This window comes from Trachypithecus francoisi, unplaced genomic scaffold, assembly GCF_009764315.1.
Source record: "Trachypithecus francoisi isolate TF-2019V2 unplaced genomic scaffold, Tfra_2.0 Lachesis_group9, whole genome shotgun sequence".
Taxonomy (NCBI): domain Eukaryota; kingdom Metazoa; phylum Chordata; class Mammalia; order Primates; family Cercopithecidae; genus Trachypithecus; species Trachypithecus francoisi.
The window spans coordinates 75,144,322-75,151,548 of record NW_022681474.1 but is presented as its reverse complement, the minus strand read 5'-3'; the positions used below and the strand labels follow the sequence as shown (position 1 = coordinate 75,151,548).

General features: G+C 36.9%; 1 pseudogene; it reads right to left on the bottom strand.

Annotated features, from left to right (window-relative positions):
- Window positions 1-1,233: 1,233 nt before the first annotated feature.
- LOC117082494 lies at window positions 1,234-2,874 on the bottom strand (annotated as a pseudogene).
- Window positions 2,875-7,227: the final 4,353 nt, after the last annotated feature.

The following is a 7,227-nucleotide window of genomic DNA, read 5'->3' as shown; positions in this document are numbered from 1 at the left end:
TTGCATCAAACTAATCTGGTTCAACTTTTATGTAACAAAGTTATGAGTTTTTTTTCCGGTTTCCATGGACTCCAGGTTGAAGGTCAGGTAACCTGAGCATGTCCAGATGGACCAAGTGTGTGACCACAGGTGGAACCTAAGTTCTCTCACCAGGAGTGAGGACTGAATTAAGAAGCAGACACCATATGGCAGGATCCAGGGGCCAATCAGATACAGTCGTGTCATCACCCCATGGCAGGATCCAATCAGATCATGCTTCTTGGCATCACCTCATTGCAAAATTCAATCAGATCACATCTCATTACCCTATGCTTATACAACTTGACCCAGCCCCTAGGTCAGGGAGATACAGGTTTGGGAACTATCTCAATGTTCTCCTTACTTGTTATAAGTAATAAAATCTCCTTGCTAAATGCTCCTTGGTCAGGGTCATTAGGCTTATACTCACCAAGTGACCAATCCCCCCCCCCCCGCCAATTGTGTAACAGAATGTATTGACAAATATTTTTCCATAACTAATTAAAGTGAAATGAGGTAAAATATATAATACTTTAACAAAGAATGATTTTTAAATGTGAGAAAAGGAACTCTAGCACAAACACAAATATAGCTCACAAATTTGGACAATGTACTTAGCATCACTAGTCATCAAATTCCTCAATTGTAAAATGAGGACGTTAAAAATATGATCTCTTAAGATTCCTTTGAATTTTGAGACTACATGTCTTTTTTATATGATTGAACTTCTAAGTATAAAGACTGCAGAGACTCTTTGATTAGACAAAACATTAAGCATTTTTAAAAAATATTCTAACTTAAAAATACCATTTTACTTTTTGTACCATTTACATTTTATAATTTCTCCCTTTTTTGTGATTTTCACATTTAATGTATTACATGTAATACTATAAAAATAGACTGAAGTTTTAAGGAAAGTCCATTATTATTAAAAGTTTACTACTCTGAGTCTGGGCTTTCTGACAATAAAATATACCAGAGCAAAAGCCCAAGAAAGTACAACAAAGAGGTATACTAACTGACAAAATAGCTGCTGCAACATGCCACAGGCACTTTAGGCCTAACATTTCTGAAAAAAGCATAGAACGTGTGAATTCCCAGGAAAAAAACTGCCTCAGATCATTCGTAACAGGAAGAAATAGTAAGTGACCTCTCTAACAACACTCACTAGTAGATACTACATCTTTCCCATGGCATTTTTGTTTGTTTGCATGTTATTGAGAAGAGGGCAAGGAAAAGCACTGTTTTCTCCAGGTAGTTGTTTTTGAACAAGTAAGGGCAAGCTATACCCCTGCATCAGTACTTTGTGGCTGAAACACCCCCCTCCAAAGGCTACCCATGTCAAAGCAGGTGGAGACCTCACAGCACACTGATAATGTGTCATCATTAATGAAAGTTCTTTGTCTTAGTGCTTCCAGATGCATAAAAGTTACATAACCAAAACCTTTTGGGTTCCATGGGATATGTGGGTCGCTGGAAAGCAAGCAGCTCTGGTTTGGCATGCATTATCTCTTCGTGGTTTTGCCTTACAGGTGCTTGAGACTGATCAAGGATTGTAAGACATATTGTACCTGGAAGGGCCATGGGAGGTGGCTGTCATACTCTCCTTGCATTGTGTGGACAAAAAGGGATATATAGTTTGCACAGCACTGAGCAGTTGGTAACTGAAGGTGCAAGCGCATGCACAGTTTGCACCCAGGTTTGCCTGTGTAGAATCCAGGGCTATGAATCACAGCAGGTTTCTCCTCTTCTTGACATTTCAAATGCACTCCCAATCTTCCAAATGTAAATTCCGTTGCACTGCTGTGCTTCAAGGTCAGCAACTTTGTCCTCAAGGTTTCGAATGGTTCATTTGAGCTCACATATATACTCTGAGTTTCCATTTCATCAGTCAGCTCCTGGATTGGATGATCTTATCTTACAAGGCGATCCTCTAACTGGTGACTAGTTTCCTGGAAATTCCGGGCCTCTGAGATATACCCAGAGTCGGGTATAAGGCTCAAACTATGAACAGCCTGGGTCAACATTCTTGTGTGACAGGGTGCTCTCTTGTAGGCGGTGTGACAAGTGATTCCTCTGCATCTTTTCATGGCAACCAAAAGTATGGAATGTGCATGGAATTGGGGCTATAGGGCAGTCTACATCATAATATGAGGCATCTGTTCTCTGATGAGTATAGTATTCACAGATGACATTTGCCAAAGGATAGTTCTGGTCCACAGATCTCTTTATCTTCAAATGCCATTGATGCAGCACAGTTGTCACAAGATACCTGTCTCCTTGGACAATCCTTCAGAATGTGAATATTAATATGGAATTTTTGAAAGGGACGCTGGCATTGGGGACAATCCATAAGAGCAAACTCACAATATGCTTGATGATCCTCAAGATGCCTCAGTTCCATCTTGTGCACACAACCTTCATTTGAACACTTTACCATCAGAGAAAGAATCTCACGTTTTGCAAAACTGTCTGCAAATAGTTTATTTTCCAGCAGTATTTCATTGTCACCTGGACATTTGTGACCTGCATCCCTTATTGATTTTATGATACAGGCTTTGCGGAACCTATGGCCGCATGGCGTTTGCACTGCTTCTTGTAATGCCATCAAGCAGATGGGGCATTCATACTTGCTTTCCAGGAGTGGGTCAAACTCTACATCATATCCCTGGATCTCCTCCATAAAGGAGCTGGAGAGGTTCCCGTGCTGGCAGTTCCACCCACACTATCATCTTTTGTTGGAGCGCTACAGGAGCTGGCCATGGCCACACAGTAGTCACTTTCAGACTGGCTGGATCCACAGCTGTTTTCACAGTTTAGCAGACTCATAGTAACTTGTTTATCACGTGCTTGCTCGAGTGCACTGGGCTGCTGAACCAGGCAGGCAGGGATCCCCGCCAGCCGCACCACTCTGATCAGCCAAGGCGCTGATAGAGGACGGACACAGACACTACGCTCCGAGAGGAGGGTGCTTGGACGTCAAACTCTGGGTCCAAGAGTGCGCCAGCGCCACCTCCGCGGGCCGCCGGCAGGCCAATCCCCTGCTGCGGACGCCACTGCTTCCGCCTTCTCTAATTTCTCCCATATTAAAACATTTTTTCTCACTACACCCTGTGAGAAAGATTCCAGTCTCCACTTTGCAAATGAGAAAACTGAAGAAAAGACAGGTGAAGTGATTTAGTTGAGCTTGTACCACTAGCCAATGAATAAGACTCTGATGCCCTGTTTGAACTAAATCCAGTATTGTTTCTTCACTTGTCTGATAGTATATTCTACTCTTCAGTGCACACGAATACCATTTTTTAATGGAAAATGAAAAATTATTCTTCAGTCAATTATAGTATTACTTAAGAATTTATTGAATATTTATACTCCTGTGCTGAGCTTTGGCATTATATTAATTAAATCAAAGTCCCTGCAGGATCCCTCTCTAGAGAATCTATAGACATGTTTGTAAAACTGAAGTTTCCAGCACTTTGCAGTATTTTCCACTCACCCACCTTACTCGTTTCTACTCCTCTTAATTTCTACCCTTTTCGTATGCTATCAAACAGAAGATGCCTTCTTTGATATTACCTAGAGTTTACTTACAATTATACATTGACTTGAAGTCATGGCAAGAGGTGAACATGCAAGGGGAAGGTGTAGTATGTGATATGATTACTTCTGTGTGTGTGGCTTCTTGGTCCAGACACATGAGAACTGGTTGCTTTGTGTTGCTAAGCTAATTATAGAATAATATGGTTGGCTGAAGAATAATTTTTAATTTATATATAAAACGATGGCACATAAAATCTTGCTTGCATGAGCAGCTACTCAAATAAGTTATAATGATAGTGGACATAATAGAACTTCTGATGAAACATAACAATTGAACAAATAAGAATAATTCACTAAAGGAGATTTCATAACATTATACTGTCTCCATGTGATGGAAAGATCACCTTATCTTTGCATGCTAGACCACTGAGAGTTGACCATGCAGTGTACCAGTATAATTGCTACACAGTGTTTCTGCTCTTTGAAACACTGGGAGCTGAGAAAGGTTTAGAAAAACACATCCTAAACAATATTTATCTTTATTATTGATAGACAATTGAAAATATTGGGAGTTTGAGTAAAGAGTATAGCTTGGTGTTTAAGAGCACTAACTGGGGAGATACATGATATTCAAAATAATAGGCTAAGAAGGGAGATGTATTTGGCAATGAAGGACTAAATTCTGAACAAAATAAACAAGCTAAGGAAAAAGAATGTTCTCTACGTCCTGGACTAAGCTGTGACTATAGGGTTAAGATAAAGGGATGGCCTGGACTTGATATATGGGTCACCAACGAGGCTATATAATTGAGAACTCTCATTCCTCTTCTATTAATCATTTGTTAAAATGTATTGAGGAGAACCACATTCTATTCAAATATCTCCATATACATAAACAAAGCTTTCTAGCAGGTTTTGTTTCCAAACTCTTCAGGGAAGATAATTACCTTTCTACTTAGGTGAATTTGGCAACTGAAGTCAGAAGAGTAGCTCCTTTGGAGTCTTGGGGCAGGGAATACTGCTAAAAATATAATTCTTTTCTTGCCCGCAGGACCCTTTGTATTAAAATTAATTGCTCAGTTTCATTTGTGGGGAAAAAAAAAACAAAAAACATTTTACACTGCTGAAACACAGCTGAGAGGCATTTTTGTCAAATAATTCTTAGGTATAAGAAAAGATGTATGAAAGTGCTTTCATTAAAAGTTAAGGGTTTCTTTATTAGTATTCACTCTTTGTGATCACTGGTTTATGGAAAAATTAAAAGGGAAAAATGAAGCAAAGGAAAAGAAAATGCTAGTGGCTGTTATGTTTGTTTTCTGTTTTTACAACACCAGACAGATGCCACACATCCCTAGCAGTGCTTACATAATATCAGGTTATATAAGAAAAATCTTACATAATTATTAGTCAGATTATACAGTCTTATGTTTACCATGGAAATGTCTATATTCTGCTCCTAAGGCTATGAAATGCTATTTTATGCCTTGAAGGAAACAATCAATGGACAGGCTAGAAATAAATTTTAATTTCCTTGGAATTTGTAACTAATATTGATGATTTGTTGCATGTCCTAAACTCCTTCGACAACCGAAACAGTTTAAGGCAACTCTACCCACCAAAAAGATATTTATTTATTCTCTCTAATATCAATATTTAAATTTTATTCTAGTGTGTTTAACATAGATATAAACGATTCTGTTTTAACTTCAGTATATCCATGTTTTAACTCATTGCTTTATTGATTGAGATCTCTCATTAGAACATTGAGATCTCTTTGAGATCTATTTGGCTTTATTTTACTGTTTGCACTTACATTTGAAAACATTTCTGCAATATGTATTTTGATTTTGCCTTTTATTATATGCATTTTGTTTTACAACATAAATATTGAACTATTACTTTAAAAACTAGATAAAATAACCAAGAGTGATATCAATATTTAAGTAAGCTATTTGTCTGGAAAGATCCTAAGATAAAGTTATCTAAGTAAATTTTGAAATAGCATTCTTTGGAGGTAACCAGTGAGACTAAATGCCATGATTCAAGGAATCTAGCCATAGTTAATAATAATTCAACATTGTTAATGTGAGCTGTGACTGCAGCTTGGTCATATCCCATCTCTTCAAAAGGATGAATACACTTGAAGTTTTATTTTGCAATCATACAGAATATTTTTTAGGCATGAAAAACACAAATCATGGGTGACAGGCCATGTTATTATTATTTTTTTTTAGTTCAACTAACGGAACTTGGAATTTTAAGGTTAAAAATGAAGAAGTCTCAGGCAAACTAGGATGAGTTGATCATCCTAATTTTCCTTGCCTATTCTGCCTACCTGGGAAGTGAATGTAATGCCCAAGAATATACATTTCAACTTGAAACTATAAAAGCAAAAGCTTTATTCAAATAGCAGAACAGATAGAAAAAATGGTTCCTTAATGACCTGTCTGAGCAGCTACATCAGTTTTGAATTGTCTACTCCTAAATTTTATATTAGGTGAGAAAAACAAACCCAGTTTTGCTCAAATCACTGTAGTATTTTCTGTTAAATGCAACGAAATGCATTCCCAATGCTTGGACACATCTAGTTGAATCTAGAGACTTAGATTAGTAAACTGAGTCTTGATGGATGAGTAAGAATTAATGAGGTGAAGAAAGGCTTTTAGACTGAAGTTGAGCCACAGTAGGCACTGCATGGAGTGACTAAAACTCCAATAGAAAACCCGCAGTCTCTCTCACATGAAGAAACAGAGGTCAATGTATAGTACAACCACAGCCACTGAAATATAAGTGTGTTTTTGAGAGAAAGGAGGGGGCATTATTTAACAAAAGAGAAATTGAGCAAACACTGAAGGCATCCAGAGGAAAATGATAAAGTTATCTAAGTAAATTTTGAAATAACATTCTTTGGAGATAATCAACGAGATTAAATGCCATGATTCAGGGAATCTAACCATAGTTAATACTAATTCAACATTGTTAATGTGAGCTGTAACTCACATTAACACGAGGAAACAATAATTCAAATGACTGCTCAATTCTCTTCGGAAACAATGGAGGCCAGAAGACAGTGAAATAAAATCATTTAAGTGCTGAAAGAAAAAAAATCTGTCAACCCAGAATTCTACATCAAGTAAAAATATCCTTCAAAAGTAAAGGTAAAATAAAGACATTTTCAAATAAGTGATGAAAATTTATTATTAGCTGACCTGCACTATAAGAAATGTTCAAGGAATTTCTCAAGGTGATGAGAAATAGTATTAGCTGGAAGCTCAGAACTTGAGGAAGAAATAGAGAGAATATGAAGTGGCAAATATATTGGTAAATATAAAAGACAATATATCCTCTTATTAAAATACATATAACTGTTTTTAAAATTATACCATCGTGCTGTGGGATTTAAGTATGTAGATGTAATTCATATGACAACTATAGTATAAAGGATGGAGAGTTGCACTAAATGACCCTATACATATACAAGGTTTCTATAATTTATATTAAGTAATATTAACCCTCAGTAGACTGTAAAGTTTATTGTATATATTGAGAGATATAGCTAAAAAGTCAATGGATATATCAAAATGGAATCCTAAAAAACTATAAATAATCCAAAAGGAGGAGGAACAAAGGGTAAAAGAATAGTACAAGCAAAACTCAAATAATAAAACA